Here is a 27913-nt window from a genome sequence, read left to right as displayed (position 1 = left end):
TGAGAAATGGCGAATTTTTCTCTCATGGTCTTAATAACAACTAATGAAAAGAAAAAGTTTTTCCCGAATAACTGGCAAGTCGTTTGAATGTGACAACCAGATTTTACGTTTCATTTCAAATAATATCTTTAGTCATTATAAAATTTACATTTTGATAAAATGACATCATTTATTTTCAATGAGAAGATACAGGCTTAAGTAGTTGGTGATAAATAAAATAGAACACGTTAATACGTGTCTTATTTTTGTTGTACAAATAAGAAGAAAAGAGATATTTGTTATCGAAGTTATATCGACATTTATGATATGATTACAGGTAACCTATAAAAATGTATATCTGAGAGCACCAACATATAACGTCAAAAACATGAAGTGTGAAAAATTTGTATAGCTTTCTGTTAGCGAATTTTTGTTTTTAAATGAAGGGGGTATTACACATCTGAGATCTATGGCGATCAGAGCCTTTCTCAATGCACTGTAGCTACCGGTCAATGTTCTCTCGTTACCGAATCTCCCTTAACAACAACATCGAAAAAAAATGCTGATGTGTTTATCCTTTGAAAATACAGGGTGAACCAGTAAGTATTATCCATAGGCCCACTTTCTGTAGTACATCTAAAGTGGAGTTCAATGACGTATTGGCCAACTTCAAATTTTCCACTGTTCTTGAGTGACGTCACTTTAATTTTGTTTTTCTAAAATCATTACTTTTTTCCAATAAAAATGTTATTACTCAAAAAGTTTTAGTCCGAATTCGATTCTGATGAGACGGTTAGAAAGACAGATAAATTTTCTAAAAATTGATACCATTTCGAAGTATAAGCTATTCTCCAAACATCCTCAATCTTCCTCCGGATGCTGGGAAAATAAAAGTAATCGAAATTTTTAAGAAAACTCATTAGGCCCTTACGTGATCATTATCCGACCTAGGTGCTGGCACTTTTTATAAAAGTTTCCTTGCCTAATGGGCTTTCTAACGGTATATCATTTTCCAGGATTCCTTTCATCTTCGTCTGAGAAATTACGTTTGTTTTACCAGAAAACGTGTTCACGAGCACTCAACAGTGTTAGTTTATCAAGTTGTTTAATTCATTGAAAACTCTTTTAGATGGACCAGTAGTAAATTTTTAAAGTAGATTGTCTTAAAATAAGAAATTCAAAGGTTAAAATTACGTTTAAAAAAAATTGAAGTTGGCCAATACGTCATTGAACTCCACTTGAGACGTACTATACACACAGTAGGCCTATGGACAATACTTACTGGTTAACCCTGTATAGTCAGGTAGCTGAATTTGAATCTGGTTTCTTCAATTTTCAGCTTTAGTAGCAGAATTTCAAGCCAATTCTATACTGGTTCATGCTGATTCAAGCAATGTTTTATGAAACATTTTCAGCATGAATCCATAACTTAACGCAAAGAATATTTTTCACCAAGATAAATAATATTATTAACAAAATCAAAAGTTTAATTGTATACAATGAACGCTAGCCCTAACTAATTTCGTCCACTGACTTCAAAAATTTGTCATTTACAACCTCGAAAATAGTATAAAAGTATCTAGCATCAGATTTTCTGGAATCTCAATTTAAAAAAAAAAAAACCTATAAGCGACATTAATGGAGTCAGAACGTCCCAGAACATATTGCTGTTTTTAAACTATAGTAAAAAACATTTTAAAGTATATTAAACAAAATACAAAATACAGGAGCTGAGTAGTAACTTGTTCGGCCAAATAATATTTTAAAAGTGTTTCTTATGCTTCAAAATATAACAAATGAATTCAATTATTAGCTACAAAATACACGGCAACCACAAAAATTACCATTTCATTTTCAAAAGTGAAATAACTTGTGCGTAACAAAATTTATACAAAGAGAAATCTAATAATTGAAAAATAACTCTTACAAAATCGATAAAATGATCAATTTTCAAAAAAAAAGGCAATAATTCTGAAGAAAGAAATCAAAGATCTATTGATCAAATGACCCATTTAAGGGAGCCTAGTTTAGTGAAGAGGGCCATTTTAAGGCTGAGCCATAACTACTGACATTAAATGTTTTATAAGGTTATCAACCTTGCAGCGTGCTTTATTTGTAGGCTGAAACATTCATTATCTGTCAAATGTGGTGAATCTATAATCAAACAAAAGAAATGTTTTATCTCTGTATCCTATTATCGTTAAACCTCTGGTAAGACAGATCCATTTTTATTTTCATTTATTTCTACAATATTTAAGTACTGCGATCGTTATAAAAAAAAATTCAAATTTGAATTTTGAGAGGTTTTTAAAACATATTCTCACTGTAAACTTAAAGAAGTTAAAAGAAAACTTGAGTATTGTAGAATGAGTATGACTAAGTGACTTTACGCAAACAGTACGAGAGACAGCCTCAAATATTACTGATTTACCTTATACTACTGTGCTAATGTAGCACAGATCTCGTTCCTTTGGACTGCACTTAGTCTGAACTATAACTCATTTTTGTCAGGTAAAAATTTTGTAACGGAAGAGGTGGTAAAAGTAGTTAGTAAAGAATTATTAAGCCAACAAAGAACCTTCGTGATACTAAAGTGGAATTGAATTACTGGCACTAAGATAAAGTGATTAATAACAATGGATTATACTTTGAACAATAAAATAAGTAATCTTACACTCATTACTATAAAACATCTAAAAACGTTTAGAATTTTCTTATAACTCTGAATTAAATAGATAGTTATCACTCCAAAACAAATTACGTTTAGTTTGCTCAGAAAAAAAATCCCTTTCAAGTTCCCCTGATCAGAAAAAAGTTGTCTTTGTGTGTTTGTGACAAAAAAAAAAAAAATCAAAAATTTCAGAAAGCTGAATCGTAATATAAAAGGAATGCTAAGGATCAGTATGTCCGGTTAGAGGTGCCTTTACTAATCTAAGTATTTCAGATTGTAGAGACTGAATTCTTTGGAGATTGGTAGCTCATTTCCCAAACACTAAGATGTGGGCGTTTCAAAATTGAAAGTATACGTAGTTTCAGGTAGACGAAGTGTAGGGGAGAGGAGGCACCTTTGAACAGTTTTAATTTCTCGCCAAATATTTAAAACATCTATGATTGGTAATTTTCTCCATATTTTGGTGGTAGACCTGTTATATAATTGACAGAGTTTCCCTTCGTTTTCATTGTTCGGTAAAGTCCAGAATTGGAGGAATGTTATATTTTGTAAGGTGGAAGTAAAATTTTGGTTGCATCTTTGGAAGTGTATTGTGAAGATTGTAGTGGACAAGGTGTAAGTATTGTTAGTCCATATTAACATTTGGAATTCGTATTTTTAAATCTAGTCTTTACAAAAAAAAGTCTATTTGCTTGCAAAAAGTGTTGGATATTATATTTTCTTTTATGGAAGGAGAGGGGGCACATTTCAACATCACAGTTAAAAATGTGCCCTACCGACCTGCAAGTTTGTGACTTTTTTTTCTTTAATCGCAGAGAAGGGGAAAGTGGTCCGAACCTACATTAAGATGCGCAACCGGGATGTCATTCTTGATTTTTGAACTAGATTTCAGTGGTTTAAAAGAGAAATTAATGTAGAAGTGAGAGAAATAACTGATAGAAGGTAGATTCAGAGTAAAGTAATATCATTTCTTTCTATTTTATATAGTGTTCAAAGTTACCCCACCAGTGGGGCAGATATTAACATTTGACACAACATTTTTAAATTAAAAAAATATAGATATGTACGTAAAGTACCAACTGTTTATTGTTATAGATCTGTTAAGAAGACTTGAAAGTTGTAGAAAACAAAATAAAAAGGTTCAATAATACGATTCTGGGCACTCTGTAACAGAAAATGTAAATTCTGTTCAAATGTGCCCTCCTCTCTCCTACTCTGTATTCTATTTACTTGTGACTGCTAAACTCTCTTTTAATCCACAATTTAGATATGGACACACAAAATATATGGATATATAGATATGGGCTTCCAAAAAAAATTTAGTTTTACAAGAAAACACGTAAGTTAATTTTTTTTTTAACATTAAGAGAATATAAGGAAATGTTTTAAGAGATTTGAAAACATTGATTATACATTTTTGAAATCTAAAAGATGATGGAAATTCATTAAAATACTGAGGCTATTTACTTAGTCATTGAATACGACCTAAGAGAACATTGCTACTTCATTTATGACTATTGTTTGTCATTCTTTGGGCAAAAGTTAAGACTTTGAAGTCTCTCTAAGGATGAGATAGATTCCACAGAGGTTGTTGGGCCTACAAAGCCTACGCCACTACGATCCAGAGAGTGTATTAGTGTAGCACCCATTAATTGAACAACAACTCTAATTCTGTTTGTTTGACTAGGCTTTGAAGTCTGGAAGATGGTTACGTATTGGGAAATGTACAACGCCACAATGATTAGAGGAGGAAGTGGCACTAATAAGCTAGTACTTTATTTGCCTACAAAACAAAGTTAACTACCGAAAGACCATAGTTTATATTAACAGTTCATTTTATTTATTTAAAACTTAAATCTATTACCAAAAAAGTCTTATAAATAGTTTTGGTAGCGTCAGTAGGACTTAAATTCTGTTCAGTTGTGAGTGGATGACGATAGGCTTCATATTAAAGAAAATTAATGAAAGAATAACGCGTCGGAGGATGAAATTAATTTGGGATATTTGATACACATAAAATTTAAGTTTATCTAACAAATATTTGAAAATTTTTAGTTTCACTTGCTTTACGAAAGAAAAAATGTATTTTTGTAGACTGTAAAAATGAAATTTTTAATTATATTAGTTAATAAATGGTTGCAGAAAAAATATAATATTTAACTCTAGTGTAAAGTATTTTCCTCACACTCGGCAATTTGCACTTGCACTCGCATCGCTTCGCTCGCTCGTGCGTGCAAACCCTGCCTCGCGTGAGGAAAAGTACTACTTTCCACACTTGTTAAATAAATAACTATATATTGCACATTTTTAATTGAAAAACAAAATTATTTCTTAAGTTCTCCACATTAAAACCAATGAGTTGCAATTATGTATTCTGTGAGTGCGAATGCAGAATAACTATACAATTAAAACTTCACAAGAAGGTTAAATTTGATTTCTGGATTTTTGTTCATTTGTATGCAAACTATCTTTAAAACGAATTCATGAAGAAAAACAAAATAAACACACTCGGCATATTAAACTGACGGAAATGCAGACATCCTCTCGTTCTTCAAAAATGTAGGTACTCAAACCAAGACCGGGATTGTTTTACAGCCTACATTCAAACAACTATACTGTGCAAAAATTGGCCAGGAAATACTTCAAAGCAGTTTTGATAATACCTTTGTTTCAAAACTTCCTTTTCTATTATTTCATTAGATAAATAATCAACCATTAAATAAAAGTAAAGGAATTTATGTATTAGAAAGAATTAAAAGAATTTAGTCAATAAACCTGGCCCTTTTCTTGTTTATTTAACGAGGCTGTTTTCAGAAAATTTTGCGAAGGAGAGTAACAATTCATTTATTTCACTTTTACCTTTTATGTGAACCCACATAAAATAACATAAAAAGCAAAATTTCCTCCAACAAAGAAATTAGAAGAGATTAGGGCCCTTACTGTAAGCAAAAAGTTTTATTCTATGTAAAATTTAGTAAATACATATTTTACTTGACTAAACAAATTATTAAAAGAGAAAAATATTCAATAAAAAATACAATAATGTTTCATACATTAAATGTAATAATAAAAGATAGTTACCCTTTTAGCTAGAAAAGATTTGATTTTTTTGGTTGAAATCACTGTGAACGTTTAAATGCTAGGATGACCGTTTAATGTGGGCCCGCACGGAACTGTTTAGTCTATAGTCACAATGTGGGCACTTTATCACAGACACAGTTTCTAATTACTTAGAAAGGGAGCGTTGAACGCAAACAATTCCCAAAGCTAATTATATTCTATGCAGTTGCACATGAACACTTTCATCTGGTATGCACACAAGTTAGCTCTGCCACAATGAAAATTAACTAAATGCCAAAAAAATTAATTTAAAAAAAAATAAGAAAAAAAGCAGTCTTCTTTGTATACGATTGTTTGTTTACTGTAACATCAACTCGACAACAACACACAGAGATCACTAGTAGCACTGAGCAGAACCAGTGGACGGACGATTACAGACAGACAAAACTTACTAACACAACCACACTAAACACACATGTACCGGGTCAGCTGGTCTCTACCTAGAGTGAACCAATCTAGTCAGCAGGATAGGTATCCAGTTGTGCCGCTATGATTGGCTGTAAACTATCAAACCTCGCTGCGCAGACTGTCCTAGCATGAATGCTTTGCCCGGCTGGAATCGTGCCTACAGCTTATCGTGCCTGCCGATTGGCGCGCCACACTATGGGCTATTATAATAGTGTCTGTTGCACTGTCAATAAATTTTCTGGCATTGACTAACAGCGTTTATTGTTATTATTATTATTATTATTACCGCATAGTATGCATAATAGTTTCGTGACTGCAAATTATTGTTAATTAGTCTCAGACAAAACATAAAACGTTAATTTAGTAATTGTACACTAGGGGTGTCAGTTTGGTTATAAATTATAACAGAACAACAATATATAGTGATTTAAATTTTATTTCATTTACAACTGCCTATTGTCAATAAATAATATTATTACGTACAATACAGAAAGAAAATAGATTCAAAGAATTGGATGAGGGCCAACCAACGATGACTATCATGAGCCGGCTACCTCAGGATACGGATGAAGTGAATTCGAAGAATTCCATCATTTATCATGCGATCAGGTGAATGCGAGGACATCGACGCTTCAGCCTCCTAGGAAGATTCGAGGGAAGAATAGTTTGGGACAGATTGTGTATGAGCGGGTTGAAAAAGTTTGGTATAACGGGATTCGGCAGGTAAAGAGGAAAAGAGATTTTTAGGCCTTAGAGGATAGTTTCATTGCTAACGTAGAAAGATGGGTTAACTATAATAGTGCGAAGTATTATTGATTAGAGGGATTGGTTGCGGTTAAGAACTGTACCGTAGAATTCAAGTCAGTTTGACCAGACTGGAGCTAGTAAGGCTGTGTGGAGAGTAGTCTTTTGATCATGAGGCTGGATGGCTCGTATTGCGGGATCTTAATTTGGAATAGGATGCCACATTATCGGCACACGAGTAAATTGAAGTGTTGGGATGGAGTGGAAGATAAGCAGATACAGATTATAGGGAACTGGAACGAGAATACTCTCTTGAGGAACACCTGTGAGGACGGGTTAAAAATGGAGAGGAGGAAAAGTCTTGCATAACTTGAAAGAAGTGGCGCCACGGTTAGAAGCGAGACCTGTCGAACTAATATGTATTGTGGTACTGGGTTCGATTCCCCGGTCTTAGGCCTTGGATTTTATTTAATGGTTAAATAAAAGAAATTTACAGTAAAGTATGTTTGCTAGTCGCCTCCGTCCACGACACCTAATTGGTAGTTGGACGTAAAGCCCGCCTGAAAAAATAGGCAACTACTTTACTTTTACTTGAAAGAAGGGTCTGATAGGTAAGACTTAAGGATAAGGTAGTAGGTACTTGGAAGGATAGATTTGAGCTTATCTAAAAGGCCTTCATCCACTTTGTCGAATGCCTTGGGGACATCTAGAAACATTCCTGAACAATATTACTTCATAAGAGGAGGCAACAGAGTCTACCACACGGTGAACCAGGTGGATAATAGAGTGGCAGCTTCGGAATCGGAACTGGCAATCAAGGATATTTGACGGTAATAGTAGAGAAGATAGATTTTTCAAATTTTAACGACGGCTGACGCTTGAAAACCTCCAAAACTATTGAAATATCGTTTAATGATTACAAATTTATCAATTGAATAATTAAATTAAATTAAAATATTGTAACTTTAAAGTGATTACCGTCCAATAACCTAAGCCTGTGGAGCGAATCCCCTCTTTGTTTGATCGAAAAAAACTGTGGAAGCCCACCGAAAAAGAATATGCGTCCTCGATCTTGTATTTGTTTGGATATTCAATTCTTAGCCATGGAACTAATTATGTCAAAATTCAGTATACAGGGTGACCAGGGTTATATGCTCCACCCACTTTTTTTTTTTAACGGCGGGAAATTTCGAAAAAATAAAAAACACGTATTTATCATTTTTGGTCTAGTTTATTTTCAGTGATTGACCCATTTTTTGAAACCCCTGTATCTCGAGATACAGCATCCAACTTTTGTTTTTCAAATGGAACGTTATATTTTTTGTTGCATATTTTTATAGTATTTGAGTTCCTAAAAAAAACAAAAAGAAATTTTTTGAAATCGGTTAGGTTTTTCAAAAGTTATGGTAATTTAAAATATGAAAAACAAATTTCAATTTACTGTCAAAATTACGTTATTTTTTTAATGAATCTGTTCAAACTGGGCACAATCAACGGATAGGCAAACCAAAACTCTGGAAATAATTATGAACCGAAATATTGAGTGAATTAGAAATCGCTCTTACTGGAATAATTTGTCTCCAACAAAACACTTCGAGTTATTGGTTTGGTCTATCGATCCGGCTGATATCTTTTTAATTAATAAGATGGACTTCCATTCTTCTAGCTTCATTACTGCTTCAACAAAGTAGAATGAGTCAGTTATTAGTGGAGGTTAAAAGGTGAACTGTTAAAAGGCTGTATACTGTTTGATGCAGTTCAATAACCTGACATTACTTTGAATTATCTTCTTCATAAATTGATCTAATCCTGGAGGAAACCTCCAGCCTCGTTTGGCCCTAGAATGGAGAAGGACCAGTTCCATAAGATGTATTTCGAAAAAAAAGAAGAACCCAAGTTAAGTACACTCGGTTTAAAGCATTCAATTTAAATTTGGATTGTCTTTAGCAGCGGTATATATCCAGTTTTATATTACTAAACCTCATAATGCACACAATAGAGAGGCCAAAAGGCTAGGCTTCAGACTAACAAGAATAATCTCAACTGGGCAGGAAAACTACGCGACTGTATAAGGCTAAGAAAAGTACCAGATTCTGGTACAATTTTTGAACTTGAAGGCTTCGTTTGTCCGAGCACATAATACAGAATTATTATTGCTTTTTAATGATTCATTTGAATGTAGATATATGAAGACATAAAATACTAATAAATGCTATGGAAACCACTAGCACCTACTTAATGACATAATAAAATAAGTATTTTTGACTATATAAGGGCTGTGGATAACAAACTGCATGTTTAATGTTACGAGGGTCGTTTGAAAAGTCCGTGCAAAGTCAGAGAGATAGCACCACTGGCGCGTATCGAGGTTATGTTTAGTTAGTAGCATCTCTTGGAAGAACACTCACCAAGTTTCAGCCAGATCGGTCTATTTCTTTGTGTTTGGCATTCGTTTGAATCGAGGAAGTCGAGTGATTTTCAAAAAATGGACGAAAAAGAATTTCGTGTGTTGATTAAACACTACTTTATGAAAGGCAAAACGCCTCAGGAGACTAAAGAAAAGCTTGATAAACATTATGGTGACTCTGCACCTTCGATTAGAACAGTTTATAAGTGGTTTCAAAATTTTCGGAGTGGCCATATGGGCACAAGTGACGCTGAACGTTCTGGACGCCCTGTTGAGGTTACTACTCCAGAAATCATTGATAAAATCCATGATATGGTGATGGATGACAGAAGAGTGAAGGTGCGTGACATTGCTAGTGCTGTGGGCATCTCGAATGAACGGGTACATAATATTTTGCATCAACATTTGGACATGACAAAGCTATCCGCAAGATGGGTGCTGCGATTGCTCAAGCTTGACCAAAAACGAAATCGTGTGAAGTGTTGCAAGGACTGTTTGCAGCTGTTCCAGAAGAATCCGCAGGACTTTAAGCGTCGTTTCGTCACTGTGGATGAAACATGGATACATCACTACACTCCTGAGACCAAAGAACAATCTAAACAATGGGTTACCAAGGGGGAATCTGCGCCAAAAAAGGCGAAGACCGTTCCTTCGGCCGGAAAGATTATGGCGACTGTCTTTTGGGATTCGCAAGGAATAATCTAGACTAGTACATGTTACAGAAGCTTTGAATGTAAAGATACTCGTATTTTATAAGTTTAGGTTATTTCAGAAATTGAATTTATAATTAATAATTTGTTTCGTTATTTACTGTAAAATATTTGATTTTAATATATAAATTACAAGAATATACAATAAAACATTGTTTAGTTTGCACTGGCCCTGAACAATGTTTTTTTGATTAATATCTATATTTTTCACCAACATATTATGTTTCATTCGTAAATATTTCTTAGATATTATTGAGCACAGAGGTTTTTGAATAATAAAATATTATAATGATTCATTTTTTGTCGTCTTTTAATTTATCTCCCTTTAAAGTTACCCAATTCCCAAAGAATACTTTATGATGAAATTCCCTTTATTAATTATTATTTCATTAATTACCTATTTATTATTGTGAAATCAGTTACATGCATGGGAATTAGTATAGCAGATGTTAAAATTCCCCCAACAGAATTAATAATTAGTCCAGTGCTGAACGACAATAGAAAATGAAGAAACCATTCAGTTAAATTTAGTAATCTATTCAGGCACAAGCGTTTACTGAAGAAGTTGCGTTAAACATTACTTCATTCTGTCACCATGAACGGCAGAAGGAAATTTGTCATAATACTGGACAGACATGTGGGTTATTGCATGCGCTTAGGTAATAACTCAAGATTTCATTGCAATTGCAAAAAAAAGAAGCAAAAAACAAACATTTTTTTTTGTAGGAAAATCATTTTAGGAGGCCGTGGCACATAAATAGCTTAAAAGGAGGTTTCATTTTAACAAAATTTTTTAAACTTGCATGATACACTCACAAAAACTTACTATTCTGTTTGACAAAGCCTGCTTGTCATTTGTGCTGGAAAAAGATTTTTAGTAATGTTCTGCGGAGATCATCAGAATATAATAAATGAGCAATTCTTACTGTAAGACATAGTCTTTAGAATTGAATTTCAATTTTGTGAAAAATCAAATTGAATGGAAGTAGGAATTTATTAAATACGTATTTGGAACTTTTGAAATTTTGGAAAAAGCTCCAACAATTTGCTTTGAATTAGGAATGTTAACTAAGAATTGTGAAGAATTAGAATCCAGATAAATGATTGGTAGAGATAGTAAATGTGAGAAATATTATGTTATATACTCGTAGGTACAGAAAGGGCAATACTTTATGACAGTCTTTATGAAAGGTATGCAAATAAGGCTTGTCAAAAAAAGACTAGTTTTACAACTGGCGTACCCCACCGCTGTCAAAAGAGATGTATTCCGTCCTTCCACAATAAGCCCGGTTCTTTAGTAGATTAAATTACATTAAATTAGGGCGGCCTCAAGGCCTACGCCACCGCGACCCCTATGGATCTATTGTGGGCCCCCAACTTTAGAGCTCACCTTCCCAGACCCGTCCGTTTAATCAGACCCTTAATTCTGGAGAGTGGCTCCTGGGTAAAGCTCTCAGGCCTTGGTTTTTTCCTCCCCGAGAAGTAACATCCTTAGCCATACAAGCCCCTCACACTGACACAAAACGTGCGGTGCCTTTTCCTGACAGAACCTTTTGCACCGAAGTTGCTAAAACAAGATACAGAAAACTCCACTTCAGCCTGCAATCACATGCAAATCCTCTAGCTCAAAATCTTTCTTCAAGAACTCTTCCTGATAACCCGGACAAGACGCCTTAAGAGACAGTGGCTTCGTGATCTCCTCTCAAGTAAAGAGAGCGACTAAATAGCCTAATGTTTGGAGTGTTATCACAGGGTAACTTCTCCACTCGTATACCTCTGTAATTTTTAGTTCTGTTATCACTGTTATTTATAGCGCCAACGCGCCGATTGTAGCAAACAATAAACGCCAAAAAATAAAAATAAATTCAGCATGTTTAGGATATAAACAATGGGTTAAAAATTGACTTGATTAATTCTTCTTCCTGACAGAACCTACAAAGGCTATTATCTGTCAGGCCCATGCGATGCATGTGTTTTCTGAGGCTGCAGTGGCCAGTTAATAGGCCTATAATTATCCTTATAGCCCCACGGCCTTGATGGATTAATTCTGCGGTCAGCCTCGGCGAATAGCCTCTGATGACGGTTCTTTAGTAAGTAAAATTCAAGAAAATAACCTCAGATCTTTGAGTCTATCTGGGTTCTGATATCTTTAAATTTAGAATATAAATTAAAAATTTTACTAAATCGTATTCACGATTACAGCAAAATTTTACATTGTTTATTAAATAGATGAAATGATAGCGTTCTTTTGTACAATATTATTCACGTTTTTATTCACGCATTATGTTGCATTGTCTGGTCAAACCTGCTGCAGAAACTTGCAGCTACTTATTGAATGCATATTAAACTAAACGACGCAGTGACAGAGTAAGTGGTTTCAGAGGAGATCGCAGAAACAGTTAAGTCATCACATACAAACAGCCAATATAACAGCTATAAGAAATAGATTTTACGTCCATTGACGACAAAAACTATAAAGTTTATGAAACTTATGCGAACTGTTAAGCATATAGGTTAATCTGTTCTAATAGAATAAATATGTGATGTTTTTAAAAGATTTATTTCGTGTGTTTCGTTTATTTCATTGTCATGTAGGCTAAAGTGGAAAGCGTTAAAATAAAGGTCGCATGTCTACGGAGAATGACCTTGCTAGTTGATAGTGAAGAGGATGGATGTACGAGTATGCTGTGAAGAAGAGATAGCGTGTTCATGTGTCAGTTTCTTTTTATTATTGTTATTTTATTATTTTATCAGTTACAGAAAACGCAGCTACTTATTGAATGCATATTAAACTAAACGACGCAGTGACAGAGTAAGTGGTTTCAGAGGAGATCGCAGAAACAGTTAAAACAAACACCAAATACAAATACAGCAAATATAAGAGCTGTAAGAAATAGATTTTACGTTCATTTTTTTTGGCAAACTGTCTTTTATTGTTCAGGTTCACTGTAAAAATCATATGAATAGAGTATTTTTTTAAAAAAATTAGTTCCTCCTCCAAGAGGTTTAATTCTTCGTCCAAAAACTCCTTTGTGAAGCCACAAAAACCAAGATCAGTATGTAAAGCTTTAACGATCAGTTAAGAAGTTGAACACTAATTTCAAAACACTTTTTAGGCAGTTCGAAGGTTGAAACGAATCCTTCCTTGTTCCTTGTTCTAGGCACAAACTTTTGAATTTTTTTTTTTTTAAATTAAATTTCCCCACACTAGACTAAAATGAACAGAACTAAGCAGACGCTATCGACTACTCAAAAGACTTTTAGACGAAAGATCAAAACTCTCTCTGGACAACAAAAGACTAATTTATACTTCTATTTTGAAACCCATCTGGGCTTATGGAATAGAGCTGTGGAGTTCAACCAACGCTACAATCTCCAAAGGATTCAATCTCTTCAATCTAAAATACTTCGAACTAAATTGTACACGCTCCATTTTATGTCTCCAACCAGGACTATACACACTGACCTTAACATTCATTTTGCACCGAAGTTGCTAAAACAAGATACAGAAAACTCCACTTCAGGCCTGCAATCACATGCAAATAGCTTAAAATCTTTCTTCAAGAACTCTTCCTGATAACCCGGACAAGACGCCTTAAGAGACAGTGGCTTCGTGATCTCCTCTCAAGTAAAGAGAGCGACTAAATAGCCTAATGTTTGGAGTGTTATCACAGGGTAACTTCTCCACTCGTATACCTCTGTAATTTTTAGTTCTGTTATCACTGTTATTTATAGCGCCAACGCGCCGATTGTAGCAAACAATAAACGCCAAAAAATAAAAATAAATTCAGCATGTTTAGGATATAAACAATGGGTTAAAAATTGACTTGATTAATTCTTCTTCCTGACAGAACCTACAAAGGCTATTATCTGTCAGGCCCATGCGATGCATGTGTTTTCTGAGGCTGCAGTGGCCAGTTAATAGGCCTATAATTATCCTTATAGCCCCACGGCCTTGATGGATTAATTCTGCGGTCAGCCTCGGCGAATAGCCTCTGATGACGGTTCTTTAGTAAGTAAAATTCAAGAAAATAACCTCAGATCTTTGAGTCTATCTGGGTTCTGATATCTTTAAATTTAGAATATAAATTAAAAATTTTACTAAATCGTATTCACGATTACAGCAAAATTTTACATTGTTTATTAAATAGATGAAATGATAGCGTTCTTTTGTACAATATTATTCACGTTTTTATTCACGCATTATGTTGCATTGTCTGGTCAAACCTGCTGCAGAAACTTGCAGCTACTTATTGAATGCATATTAAACTAAACGACGCAGTGACAGAGTAAGTGGTTTCAGAGGAGATCGCAGAAACAGTTAAGTCATCACATACAAACAGCCAATATAACAGCTATAAGAAATAGATTTTACGTCCATTGACGACAAAAACTATAAAGTTTATGAAACTTATGCGAACTGTTAAGCATATAGGTTAATCTGTTCTAATAGAATAAATATGTGATGTTTTTAAAAGATTTATTTCGTGTGTTTCGTTTATTTCATTGTCATGTAGGCTAAAGTGGAAAGCGTTAAAATAAAGGTCGCATGTCTACGGAGAATGACCTTGCTAGTTGATAGTGAAGAGGATGGATGTACGAGTATGCTGTGAAGAAGAGATAGCGTGTTCATGTGTCAGTTTCTTTTTATTATTGTTATTTTATTATTTTATCAGTTACAGAAAACGCAGCTACTTATTGAATGCATATTAAACTAAACGACGCAGTGACAGAGTAAGTGGTTTCAGAGGAGATCGCAGAAACAGTTAAAACAAACACCAAATACAAATACAGCAAATATAAGAGCTGTAAGAAATAGATTTTACGTTCATTTTTTTTGGCAAACTGTCTTTTATTGTTCAGGTTCACTGTAAAAATCATATGAATAGAGTATTTTTTTAAAAAAATTAGTTCCTCCTCCAAGAGGTTTAATTCTTCGTCCAAAAACTCCTTTGTGAAGCCACAAAAACCAAGATCAGTATGTAAAGCTTTAACGATCAGTTAAGAAGTTGAACACTAATTTCAAAACACTTTTTAGGCAGTTCGAAGGTTGAAACGAATCCTTCCTTGTTCCTTGTTCTAGGCACAAACTTTTGAATTTTTTTTTTTTTAAATTAAATTTCCCCACACTAGACTAAAATGAACAGAACTAAGCAGACGCTATCGACTACTCAAAAGACTTTTAGACGAAAGATCAAAACTCTCTCTGGACAACAAAAGACTAATTTATACTTCTATTTTGAAACCCATCTGGGCTTATGGAATAGAGCTGTGGAGTTCAACCAACGCTACAATCTCCAAAGGATTCAATCTCTTCAATCTAAAATACTTCGAACTAAATTGTACACGCTCCATTTTATGTCTCCAACCAGGACTATACACACTGACCTTAACATTCATTTTGCACCGAAGTTGCTAAAACAAGATACAGAAAACTCCACTTCAGGCCTGCAATCACATGCAAATAGCTTAAAATCTTTCTTCAAGAACTCTTCCTGATAACCCGGACAAGACGCCTTGAGAGATTTTGTGGCCTCGTGATCTCCTCTCAAGTGAAGAGAGCGACTAACAGCCTAATGTTTTGGAGTGTTACCACTGGGTAACTTCTCCACTCGTATACCTCTGAAATTCGTAGTTCTGTTATCACTGTTGCTTATAGCGCCAACGCGCCAATTGTAGCAAACAATAAACGCCAAAAAAAAAAAAAAAAAAAAAAAATTCAGCATGTTTAGGATATAAACAATGGGTTAAAAATTGACTTGATTAATTTGATAAAATTATCTGAAAGGTTCAGGTATTACAAAGATTATCATCTGGGCGGCAAGAAACATACAACTTTACATAATCCAATTTTATCCGTCTTGGAATTGTAATTACATGCTCAGTACCCTTGCTGCTACGCGAGTATGAGAGCTATGTGTAAAATATATCGCAAATAAAGCCAGCATTTTTTTGTATTATTATCGAACAAGAGTAGATATGAGAATTGATGAAATTGGAGCAAAGATGATGAAAACTATGTTATCCATTTTAAATTAGTCACACATTTTCACTTTCGGAGGAAATTTGATTTGGTTTAAGCGCAGCAATCTTTATTCTCATAAAACTATAGTTTTTTTTATTTTTCTTTCTTCCGCTATAAAGATCGTGCGGATTACATGTATTTTAATTTTTTATTGGAAATATCCCTTTTATTACAATATAATATCATGGGTTGGATTGAATTTAGGAATATTTCAGCTGTGGAAATGTTAGTGAAATCTATTCCAAAATAGATTATAAAACGCCAAGATGAGTAGCCACATTTGATGGCTGTGAAAAGTAACAATGTCCACTTTCGTTTGGACCAGTGATTCTCCTCAACCTTTTTTTTTGCCGCGGTACACTTTTAACAATTTCAAAATTTTTGCAGTGCACTAACAATAAAATAAATTGAAACGTACTTTACTCATCCATAATACACAGGGTAAAATAGTTTGTTTATTTTTAATATAAAATAAAATAATATGTACTACAAAAACAACAGTATATGTTTATTAAGGGATTTATTACAAGTTAATAATAAGAATACTTTTAATGAGAAATTCGAGTTTGATGTTTTTTGATAATTTCGTTTATATTTGATCGTATAAATCAGAGGTGGCCAACTTTTCTGTAGGATATAAGATCTACTTTTTATCTTAAAAGTGTGTCGCGATCGACTTGTCATCGGCGGTAGTCTAAAGGTACGTTCACAACGGAGTTGTGAGCATAGATGATAGCGGAGATGATAGCAGTGATGCATCAGCGCTTATAGAATAACCTAGTACTTTCTTATGTGAGCGTGCACAACGAAGCTGCGACTAGTGACTCATACTCGCTGGTATAAACGAGCATAGATGATAGAATTGAATTTTTCATTTTTCTGCTAGCTGAACTCCAAGTATCGGAGCTTCAAAATGGACGTAGAAAAATTATTTAGTGCTGTCTTTACTCATTATTTTTGGTTATTATTTTATTATTTACTTTTAAACAATATTTTGTTTTTTAAATCGTGCTTACATTTATTTTCATGTGTATTTATTTGTTTTTTTTCAATATAACCATTACTTTCCTAAGAGTAATCACTAGTTTTTCTTCTATGGTCATAGGATTTCCATGACAATTTTTCCAAAGTTTTCTTAATTTTGACGTTATTTTTTCTAAAATATAGTTGAATGTGGGTGGACCCATCCTCACATATTAAAAAAAAACGATCCGGATAATTTCTAAGTTCCTTATATAAATAGTGAAATTCACCCAAAGTACTTCGTTTTTTATTTATGGTATGTACATGATATTTTCTAAAGCGTTTTTTCTTTAAAATATACCATTTCGTTGCTGCTGAACATAAAAACTCTTCTTCACTACTCGGGCATGTTGCATGTATCACAGCTCCATTGTGCACACTCATCAGCGATTATATTTTATTCTATCAGTTATCATCTCTGCTAGCATCTATACTCACAGCTCCGTTGTAAACGTACCCTAAGGGGGAAGAAGGGGTGTGAAATGCATACTTTGTTTATACACTGTTTCAGTATAAGGTGCATTCCAGCTAGGTATGGGTAGATAAGTAAAATATATTATTTTTTAAATCACTTATTAAGTTTTCGAGATATAGGCTCATGAAGAAAATAAATTTCCAGACCCAACTTTTGATAGCAGCATTCCGTACATGCGGTACCTAAAATATTCTATTTTCCGACACTTTTTCAAGGTAGATTTTTACTAACTTAAAATGCAATTTAATTTTTTTATCAACTGCAGTGTATAAGTTGTTGTACTATTTGTTCGTAAATACGAAAAAGTTGTTTTAAAAATGCGCAGTATGGCTGATAATTTGATTTCAATATTTCACTTTCGCGTTTTTTTGGGGGGCCAGAAAAATTTATCATGAAAGAATTCCCAGAATGCATTAAACTATTGCTAGAAAGTTTTGTCTTCTACAATCGCTTCAAAGTCCATGGTACACGGGATTCCACCCTAGACATTGCGATCGGTCGATGATCGACCAAAACTGGCATCGCGATCGACTTGTTGACCACCCCTGGTATAAATGATAATGTTACTCTCATATTGTCTTCTACATTTAATATATATAATTTTTATTGTATGCATTTCTAAAATTTGGCAGCACACTTCAAAACTTTCGCGCACTTATGCGTGCCGCGGCACAGTGGTTGAGAATCACTGGTTTACGAGTAGACAATAACTGGCAGTTGGATGTTAAGTCTGTCGGCTCCAAAAGATGTATTTGTCGAGTGTATCTATGGTCAGGTACTTAGAGATATTTGTTCTTAAACCATAATTTGTAGGAGAAACATTGATAATGGAAATCTCTAAAGAAATTTGATGAAGTGAAAGCTAATTTAGAGGGAAATCCGAAATTGGGCAGAATTAAATTTACAAAAAAAGAAGTTCTGTATCATATTCCTAAAGCCCTGATCTTGTTACTTTGGAACTACAGAAGAGAAGGTAAAATCAGATTGTAATGAATTCTTTACTACTAAAGAATCTTCTGGTACCTAAGAGGAATGAAATTGCCATTATAAAGATGCATCTAAGTGATGAACAATAGATTATTGCAGAAAAAACTGGTCTTATTTAGGTTCTAAAGGATTTAAAATACCAATAAAGAATTAATGTGACGCAAATTGAATAGATCGGTCATTCGCGTTTTATTTATTTATTTTTTTTTTAGCAAAGAGTAACCAATTTTAACGCTTCAAAACGTGATATAAGTTAAATTGAAGTTTCCCTCAGTGCCGCTGATTTTTTTATTCCCCTTTTTTTGTACAGCTTTGATATATGAATGGTGAAAGCGGTGCCGCGGTGTCCACTCCAGTGACAACAGTATGACGCTTTAGCCTCACATCCCTTGTGACAACGGCTTTGTTAACACGGTTACATTTCATCGGCCGTGACGTCATCTATTACTCACACTTGAAATTTCTTTGCGCAAAAAAAAAACATAAAATAGAACAGGCCGTTTTTTTTGATGACAATGATTTTACTGTGCGTAAAGCAACGTCGTCAGACTAGTTATATTGCCTATGCGATCAATTATTATTTTGGCAGTATAATCCAATATTAACAGAGAACGATATTATGAAGCAATATCCGTTACAAAATATATGTTTATATATTAACTTTACTTTATTATAAACAGATTTGTTTATTCCAAGCAAGAGTTAACAATAAAGTGATTTCTTCCAAGCAGTGCTTCCATGATTGAAGAATAAATAATAATTAACTAATAAACAATAATAAATATGGGTTTTGGCACTTATTCACCTGTCACTTCTGCACTAAGAATATTAAAATCCTAACCTGACTGAGCTTATCCACAAAGATGAATGCTGCAAGGTTGTCCCACGCCTGGAAACTCAATATACATGTGCAAATGATTCACCAATAGCTATTCTTTGTTGATTAGAAATGTAGAATTTCAGGAAGAAAATGTAATAAACAATTATTTGTAACAGAATTGAGATTTTTTTTTTTAAAGTTCATTCATTTCTTTAATTTAATGTTTTATTTGCACTTAGTTTTTCTTCACCGAAACTGAATAAGATTCCTACTAATTCTTATTAATTGAATACAATAACTTATTCATATAGCATAACTCAAACAATGCAACCGAAAACTTCAACTGTATTTTATATTCTCCTTTATATTCAAGTACATTAAATGGTGCTTTAATTCAGAAAACTGACTGAATTAATGCAAGGAATTTTTTTATAAGTGCAAAAAACTTCATAAATTTTAATTTCTTTACATTTACTTATATTATGTTGGTCTAATTTCTATATATATTTAAAAAAAATCATTATTATTTATGCATGGAAGTAACGGACTAAAAAATACCTTATAGTTTTCCAGATTCGCCGCTAGATCACTCTAGTGGTTCTGCTACCAATGTTCTCTGATGTGGGAAATAATATGTAGCTTTTTAATAGGTTTTATGATAATTTCGAGCTCCGGTGAAAAAATAATGAAGTTGTGTATTTTTTTTATGGATTTCTTTTCTTTTTTTTTACAATTTAGTTTCTCCCGCTTCTCACAGGTTAGAGTTCCATCCCCCCCAAAAATACGATAGAGATTTGTTTACACCTCTTTATGTCCTAATATTTAGACAAAGCTTCAAATTTGATGTCAAACCTTTATTTTTATTTTTTGAACATTTTTCAGTGATATTAGTAATCAACAAAAATAAAATGTTATCAGTGAATCTGATATAAGAAATCTTCATGAATAGATCAACTGCCCACTGGCAGTACTTTCGCTGGAGTTTCTTACATAATAACATGATCACGACGCTAACAGCGGTTAAATCTATGTGGAGATCGAACTGGAATCTTTGTGGAAGCAAGATTTTGAACGAGAGGACTTGGGCAGAAAGGAAGTGCTTCAAAGGATGGATGGTCTGTATTTAGATTTAGATTCGTCAGTTACATGTGGAACCTTGAGGTCATTATGAAAGGTTGTGTTAGAGACATAAAATTGAGAAGCCGTTATACGAAGTATTTTTGGCCAAAAAGAGTGGATTTTTTTTTTTGTGAATTTGAAAGTTTGGTTGAACTATTCAGTTCGTAAGTCCAGATGGGTTTGAGTACGCTGTTGCCTGCAATGCAGCGATAACTTTGATAGTCTGCCAATTAGTCGCAACAGTTCTATCTGTTAAATTTCAGTCTAGAGGGCGGGCCCCAAGTTAGTCGAAACACCTCAATTAAATTGAAATAATATGTTGGGCATTAAAAAAGGATATACAATATTTTTGCTAAAACGGTTCTAGCACTTGAAATATTTGCAAGATACTTTAAAATGAAGCGCTCGGACATACCATTTCTCCGCAGGAAACCTAAACATAAAAACAATAACCTCTTTTCTAGGCTTTTAATTTAAAAACTCTGCTTTCTCTACAAATTCTCGAAGTTCTAATTTCGAAACTGTGACATGATGGAAATATTTCCTGTTACTTGGAACTAGAGTATATTCCCTTCTCTCCCAAAAGCTCTTAAGTATTAATTAATTAAAATTAATACCAAACCAGAAGTATGGCCGTGAGAAGTTCTATTGAAAATCATTTCAAGAACAAATAGTTCTCTAAATAATGGAAGAGTAGGTTCCGCTTTCTGTTCAAGCCGACCTTTATATCTCTGCACTGTGGAAATTAGCTAAGAGTGAAATAGAGTAAATTAACTTTCCAATAGGCACCTCGTATTTAAATTAATTAAATCTCTGTTTTATTAAACAGCAATCGATTTTCTTTTTTATGTTTTTTGTTTTTTTGCTTTACAAAGGTTTACAAACATGACAAATGGTTTTTAATTAACTTCCTTTTTATTTTCAGTTTGTTTTTATCTCTGTGGAAAAAATTAAACAAAAAGAGAGAATTTAATATTTAATACAAAGAAAATATCCACATGAATAAATAAAAAGGAAAAACTAAAGTCCCTTTTTCACGTTTTTTTTTGCGTTTATTGTTTGCTACAATCAGCGCGTTGGCGCTATAAGTAACAGTGATAACAGAACTACGAATTACAGAGGTATACGAGTGGAGAAGTTACCCAGTGGTAACACTCCAAAACATTAGGCTGTTAGTCGCTCTCTTCACTTGAGAGGAGATCACAAGGCCACTGTATTTTAAGACGTTTTGTCCAGGTTGTCAGCAAGAGTTCTAGAAGAAAGATATTTTGAGCTAGAGGATTTGCATGTGATTGCAGGCTGAAGTGGAGTTTTCTGTATCTTGTTTTAGCAACTTCGGTAATAAAAGTAATGTTAAGGTCAGTATGTATTGTCAGGTTGGAGGCATAAAATGGTGCGTGTACAATTTAGTTCGAAGTATTTTAGATTGAAGGGATTGAATCCTTTGGAGATTGGAGCGTTTGGTTGAACCCCATAGGCTCTATTCCATACGCCCAGATGAGTTTCAAAATAGAAGTATAAATCAGTCTTTTGTTGTCCAGAGAGAGTTTTGATCTATCGTCGTCTAAGAGTCTTTTAATTAGTCGATAGCGTCTGTTTAGTTCTGTTCTTTTAAGTCTAGTGTGGGGGTTCCACAGAAAATCTTCGGTCTAAGTAAAGCCCAAGGTAGCGGGCAACGTTCACCTGCTGGTAGAGGTGTTAGGTTATAGAAGACTGGAGGAAGAGTAATGCGACGAAGAGAGAAGTTTTCACATTTAAACATAAAATAAGGAAGCTGTCAGAACAATAACTCACATGACTGTCTTTAAAATACAGTTTCCAGAGACTAACTTATACAATGTTTTCAAATGACAGATTTTTTTTTTAAACTTATTTGCTTCTTATTATCATTAAAGATTTGAGTAAATTGCCGTTTAACTTGGAGTTTTAGCAACTCACATTATTCTTCTTAATAATAATAACAAACATGAAACTACTTAATGCCTTCAGAAAAACGTAGATTACTTTGAAATGGTACGAGAAGCGAGCATTCTCTCCTTCCCTAGGGCTCGAGAATTTACTTAAATGATAGTGATAAAACTTAAAGATCTAACATATGTAATCAAAATTCGAAGATCAGAAATAAAATCGTCGATAGAATCAAGAAAATCGTAAGAATAGACAAGACGATTCAATCAAAGCGTTAATACAGGTTGGTGAACTCACTTTAACCTCGAAATTTTACCAAATCATTAATTGTCTTTAATAAGTAACTGGAACTTATCGCCAAAATTACATTTTAACCAGTTAAGCGCGTTCGACATATATACTCGTTGTGAAAAATATAAAATTGCCATTAACTATAAATACTCGAAATTTTAATAAAATACAAGAATATTATTTGGTGGGATGTTTCCTTTATCTTACCAATAGAACTGCCAAGTATTTGATAAGTTCAAAAAAGTTTTTGAAATCGGTTAGGTTTTTCAAAAGTTATGGTAATTTAAAATATGAAAAACAAATTTCAGCTTACTGTCAAAATTACGTTATTTTTTTTAAAGAATCTGTTCAAACTGGGCACAATCAACGGATAGGCAAGCCAAAACTCTGGACTCCCAACGCTTTGCTTGTAGCAGCACTTATGGTGGTGAAGTCAAGATCTAGGCAGGCTAGAGTATTTCGACGTTCAGGTTGTTTGATAAGTGGTTGGTACATGTTTGGTCTCCGCATTAGAGATTGGGAATTACCTCACACAAATAGAAGCTCTCACCCTTTGTGCAATGCCATTTTTACCTTAGATAGAGGTTCAGACCTCAGTACGAGCATGATTTCATTTTGCACAGAATTCAAAGCTCATTTCTTCCTTGTAAATGCTCTTGCGTCTCTAGTAACTAGAGCAATGCATACGTGAAGCGGTGCAAGATTTTTGAATGAGCACAGAATGCTCTGGTAATCTCAAACCCCAGAGAGATTGCAGAAAAAGTCGCTTGCAGTGACGATTATGACGTTGTAAACTTTTGGTTGTTTTGCCCTCCTGCGTTCGACGTTTATACACGTCATTGTCTGATTTTAATTCCGCACACTGTGAAGTGTTTTTTTTAAAACTAAATTCCACGCTTAACTGGTTAAAGGTAAGCGTCCCTATAATTTGCCCAAGAAGTCACCTAAATCAATGTTCCTGAAGAGCGTATTAAATAAGAGTTCTAGATCTTGTGCAAATCTTAAAAAGTGCATATATGCGTATAATAATAAGTGATTAAAGTTTGCAGAAAATCTTAATTCCTATACCAAGTTTCTTTTGCACCATAAAACTCAATGTGAATTTTCTATGACAAATAAAAGAAATAGTGGCAGGGTTAACTGTTTTGCGGTTATTTTCACTCCGATGGTATTATGTAATTGGAAAAAAAAATACAGTACAAATAACTCTCTAGAAGCCAAAAGGTAAATAACATTAAACTAAAAGGAAGTGGACAGTTAGGACAAAGGTACCGCAGTTTTTAGGATTTTTTGTTTTTTGTTTGCGGTTTGGCAATACAGTATTCAAAAAAAAAAATATGAAGTTTCTTTCCTAGCTTAAAGAATTGTTTTCCATAGATTATTTATTATTATTTGATTATTTGGAAAATTTTGTTAACGCTTTAAAAGCAAAAAAATTTTGGTTTTGTTTATACAGGGTGACCAGAGTTATATGCTCCACCCACTTTTTTTTTAACGGCAGGAAATTTCGGAAAAATAAAAAAACACGTATTTAATCATTTTTAGTTTATTTTATTTTCACTGATTGGCCCATTTTTTTAAACCCCTGTATCTCGAGATATAGCATCCAACTTTGTTTTTTCAAATGGAACGTTATATTTTTTGTTGCATATTTTTATAGTATGTGAGCTCCTAAAAAAAACAAAAAAAAATTTTTGAAATCGGTTAGGTTTTTCAAAAGTTATGGTAATTTAAAATATCAAAAACAAATTTCAGTTTATTGTCAAAATTACGTAATTTTTTTAAACAATCTGTTCAAACTGGGCACAATCAACGGATAGGCAAGCCAAAACTCTGGACTCCCAACGCTTTGCTTGTAGCAGCACTTATGGTGGTGAAGTCAAGATCTAGGCAGGCTAGAGTATTTCGACGTTCAGGTTGTTTGATAAGTGGTTGGTACATGTTTGGTCTCCGCATTAGAGATTGGGAATTACCTCACACAAATAGAAGCTCTCACCCTTTGTGCAATGCCATTTTTACCTTAGATAGAGGTTCAGACCTCAGTACGAGCATGATTTCATTTTGCACAGAATTCAAAGCTCATTTCTTCCTTGTAAATGCTCTTGCGTCTCTAGTAACTAGAGCAATGCATACGTGAAGCGGTGCAAGATTTTTGAATGAGCACAGAATGCTCTGGTAATCTCAAACCCCAGAGAGATTGCAGAAAAAGTCGCTTGCAGTGACGATTATGACGTTGTAAACTTTTGGTTGTTTTGCCCTCCTGCGTTCGACGTTTATACACGTCATTGTCTGATTTTAATTCCGCACACTGTGAAGTGTTTTTTTTAAAACTAAATTCCACGCTTAACTGGTTAAAGGTAAGCGTCCCTATAATTTGCCCAAGAAGTCACCTAAATCAATGTTCCTGAAGAGCGTATTAAATAAGAGTTCTAGATCTTGTGCAAATCTTAAAAAGTGCATATATGCGTATAATAATAAGTGATTAAAGTTTGCAGAAAATCTTAATTCCTATACCAAGTTTCTTTTGCACCATAAAACTCAATGTGAATTTTCTATGACAAATAAAAGAAATAGTGGCAGGGTTAACTGTTTTGCGGTTATTTTCACTCCGATGGTATTATGTAATTGGAAAAAAAAATACAGTACAAATAACTCTCTAGAAGCCAAAAGGTAAATAACATTAAACTAAAAGGAAGTGGACAGTTAGGACAAAGGTACCGCAGTTTTTAGGATTTTTTGTTTTTTGTTTGCGGTTTGGCAATACAGTATTCAAAAAAAAAAATATGAAGTTTCTTTCCTAGCTTAAAGAATTGTTTTCCATAGATTATTTATTATTATTTGATTATTTGGAAAATTTTGTTAACGCTTTAAAAGCAAAAAAATTTTGGTTTTGTTTATACAGGGTGACCAGAGTTATATGCTCCACCCACTTTTTTTTTAACGGCAGGAAATTTCGGAAAAATAAAAAAACACGTATTTAATCATTTTTAGTTTATTTTATTTTCACTGATTGGCCCATTTTTTTAAACCCCTGTATCTCGAGATATAGCATCCAACTTTGTTTTTTCAAATGGAACGTTATATTTTTTGTTGCATATTTTTATAGTATGTGAGCTCCTAAAAAAAACAAAAAAAAATTTTTGAAATCGGTTAGGTTTTTCAAAAGTTATGGTAATTTAAAATATCAAAAACAAATTTCAGTTTATTGTCAAAATTACGTAATTTTTTTAAACAATCTGTTCAAACTGGGCACAATCAACGGATAGGCAAGCCAAAACTCTGGACTCCCACGCTTTGCTTGTAGCAGCACTTATGTGGCGATGTCAAGATTTAGGCAGGCTAGAGTTATTCGACGTTTCAGGCCATCGACTGAAGCCATGGGATTAAGGTTGTACACTTTATTTTTTAGATATCCCCTCAAAAAAATAGTCCATTCGGGTTAAGTCCAGAGATCTAGGTGGTCATTGGATGAGTCCCTAAGCACTTTTCAGGGAAATTTCTGTCCAGGTAACCTCGAACAACTCTCGCATTATGTGCCGGGCTACCATCTTGTTGAAAAGTACTTATCTAGCCAGCGTTGTAGAGGAACATCTTCAAGCAGAACTGGCAAAATGTCTCTGAAATAAAAGTTAGATACCTTGCACCAGTTAAGTTCTCTCTGTAGAAGTATGGGCCGATTAGTTGATTTCCTAAAACTCCACACCAAACGTTTGTAGAAAAAACAACCTGAACGTCGAAATACTCTAGCCTGCCTAGATCTTGACTTCACCACCATAAGTGCTGCTACAAGCAAAGCGTTGGGAGTCCAGAGTTTTGGCTTGCCTATCCGTTGATTGTGCCCAGTTTGAATAGATTCTTTAAAAAAAATAACGTAATTTTGACAGTAAACTGAAATTTGTTTTTCATATTTTAAATTACCATAACTTTTGAAAAACCTAACCGATTTCAAAAACTTTTTTTTTGTTTTTTTTAGGAGCTCAAATACTATAAAAATGTGCAACAAAAAATATAACGTTCCATTTGAAAAAACAAAGTTGGATGCTGTATCTCGAGATACAGGGGTTTAAAAAAATGGGTCAATCACTGAAAATAAACTAGACTAAAAATGATTAAGTACGTGTTTTTTATTTTTTCGAAATTTCCCACCGTTAAAAAAAAAGTGGGAGGAGCATATAACTTTGGTCACCAAAGGGTAAAGATGCAGATGTCTGTATATATATCTTTATATACAGATATAAAGATGTTTTTCTTGTGAGGTCTTTCCACCAAATGGAAATTTTATTTCTCATAATTTAAACAAAACATTTTGTATACGTATGTAATGAAAAATAGTTTCTATTTTACATAAACCATTTGCAGATTTAGTTTTATGTAGATGCCAGTAAAGACTGTGGATAATACTATTCTTTAAACTATGTAACAAAAGGATAAACATAAGATAAACCCTAGTATGATGTACATAAGGCTACATAAGTTTTCTAACAGCATAAAAACAGAACATATCCCAAATTGCAGTGTAGTTGTGTGTGAAATTGTAATTTGAAGTAAGTACATATGAATTTTTGTTTATAAAAATAGTACTTGTTTAAAATATTTCCTAACTTTTCTCAAATATTTCAGAGAGATCGGAATTTTTTTATGTGCAATTTGTAACCTTTGATTTCCTTATTTTAAGACAATCTACTTTAAAAATTGACTACTGGTCCATCTAAAAGAGTTTTCAATGAATTAAACAACTTGATAAACTAACACTGTTGTGTGCTTGTGAACACGTTTTCTTTTGTAAAACAAACGTAATTTCTCTTACGAAGATAAAAGGAATCCTGGAAAATGATATACCGTTTGAAAGCCCATTAAACAGGGAAACTTTTATAAAAAGTGCCAGCACATAGGTCTGATAATGATCCCCATAAGGGCCTAATGAGTTTTCTTAAAAATTTCGATTTCTTTTATTTTTCCAGCATTCGGAGGAAGATAGAGGCTGTTTGGAGAATAACTTATGCTACTAAATGGCATCAATTTTTAGCAAATTTAACTGTCTTTCTAACCGTGTCATCAGAATCGAATTCAGACTAGAACGTTTTGAGTAATAACATTTTTATTGGAAAAAAGTAATGGTTTTAGAAAAAAAAAAATTAAAGTGACGTCACTCAAGAACAGTGAAAAACTTGAAGTTGGCCAATACGTCATTGAACTCCACTTTAGATGTACTACAGACAGTAGGCC

At 33.6% G+C, this 27913-nt stretch overlaps 1 protein-coding gene across 3 annotated transcripts in view; it reads right to left on the bottom strand.

The window, feature by feature from the left end:
- The window catches only part of LOC141456729 (protein phosphatase 1 regulatory subunit 14C), a 271924-nt gene that overhangs the window by 73047 nt on the left and 170964 nt on the right, over nt 1-27913 (bottom strand). The window contains exon 1 of one of the 3 annotated variants that reach the window (XM_074132980.1): nt 5732-6313. The exons of the other annotated variants lie outside the window; for them this stretch is intronic. The gene's annotated coding sequence lies outside the window, so the exon portion shown is untranslated. Of the gene's footprint in view, nt 1-5731; nt 6314-27913 lie in introns of those variants that run through there. 3 annotated transcript variants of the gene reach the window in all.

This window comes from Rhodnius prolixus, unplaced genomic scaffold (genome assembly GCF_049639745.1).
Source record: "Rhodnius prolixus isolate KJV_2025 unplaced genomic scaffold, Rpr scaffold_10, whole genome shotgun sequence".
Classification (NCBI taxonomy): Eukaryota; Metazoa; Arthropoda; class Insecta; order Hemiptera; family Reduviidae; genus Rhodnius; species Rhodnius prolixus.
The sequence above is the reverse complement of the archived record's forward strand: the minus strand, read 5'-3'. Positions and strand labels throughout refer to the sequence as shown.